General features: G+C 35.9%; 1 protein-coding gene across 1 annotated transcript in view; it reads left to right on the forward strand.

Moving 5' to 3' along the window:
• The first annotated feature begins 299 nt into the window (after positions 1-299).
• The window catches only part of tmem106a (transmembrane protein 106A), a 17,761-nt gene continuing 16,670 nt past the window's right edge, over positions 300-1,390 (forward strand). Inside the window, exon 1 of the mRNA XM_015387498.1 lies at positions 300-509. The gene's annotated coding sequence lies outside the window, so the exon portion shown is untranslated. The remainder of the gene's footprint in view (positions 510-1,390) is intronic.

The following is a 1,390-nucleotide window of genomic DNA, read 5'->3' on the forward strand; positions in this document are numbered from 1 at the left end:
CTTCCTTGATTCCTTCCTTGATTGATTCCGTCCTTCCTTGATTCCTTCCTTCATGTATTCCTTCCTCCCTTTTCTTGCTTCCTTCCTTGATTCCGTCCTTCCTTCTTCTTGATTCATTCCTTGATTCTTTCCTTGATTGATTCCTTCCTTCCTTGATTCCTTCCTTCCTTGATTGATTCCTTCCTTCCTTGATTCCTTCCTTCCTTGATTGATTCCTTCCTTGATTCCTTTCTTCCTTCCTTCCTTCGTCAAACATTGCTCCATATTCATCCGTCATGCTCAGCAGCACCTCTCACAGCCCGTCTTGCTGCTGATAAACAGGAACTGAACCATCACCGATAGAAACGAGGAAGTCGTCCCTCTTAAACAATTCCTCACACTTTGACGCAGCAAAAAAGGACGACGAATCTTTTCAATGCGATATTTTAAAGTAAAATCAACACTTCGGTTTTTGTCTTTTTTCTCTCCGGAAACCAACTGAAATTAAAAGCAACAGCGGAGCAGTGAAGGTAAGAAAGCGGCTCCGTGTTGATCTCACCGTCTGTTGGGATCTCACTGAAGAAAGGCTGCTTTAGTTCAAGTTCAACAATAATAAACACCTAGTTTATTAACTTTATGAGCGGGCGATAATATTTAAGTTATTAAAAAAACCGTACTTTTATTATCACCAGGTACACAAACATTAGCCTCCTAAAATTCAAACATATGTTTGTAAAATCTTATTTAAACATTAAACCGACATATGTTGTTCTTACATCGTCTAAGGGAAAATGTTTCGCTGCAACAATGATTTCAGAATGATTATTTTCTAAAAGTCAGTCAAATGTAGATTAATAATTAATTTAGATAATTTAGACGATGTAGTGCAGTCACGTGCAGTCAATGCTTTCTTTATGTGTCAGTTATCATGGGCGGCCCTAGGGTGACCAGATCTGGGTTCCTTGCAGTTCTGGGGCCCTTTTTTTAATGGGCAAAAAAAGTATACAAAGGGTTGAAATTAGGGCTGGGCGATATAGAAAAAAAGCTTATCGATAAAAAAAAAATGCATATTGATCGATATCGATAATTATTGAAAAGATTTGAAACCATATTTTATGTGCAGCTCTGCCTGGACTTTTTATAATATTGCTAAATGATTTAATTTTAATAAAAAACACAAACACAGACTTCGAATTAAATATTAAATCATTTAGCAATATTATAAAAAGTCCAGGCAGAGCTGCACATAAAATATGGTTTCAAATCTTTTCAATAATTATCGATATCGATCAATATGCATTTTTTTTTTATCGATAAGCTTTTTTTCTATATCGCCCAGCCCTAGTTGAAATGGAATAAAAATGAGTGTGCCTCATCAGGCTAATGTAGTAAAACAATTTGACATAGATAT

The sequence above is a fragment of the Cyprinodon variegatus genome, unplaced genomic scaffold (assembly GCF_000732505.1).
Source record: "Cyprinodon variegatus isolate N-32 unplaced genomic scaffold, C_variegatus-1.0 Scaffold18, whole genome shotgun sequence".
Classification (NCBI taxonomy): Eukaryota; Metazoa; Chordata; class Actinopteri; order Cyprinodontiformes; family Cyprinodontidae; genus Cyprinodon; species Cyprinodon variegatus.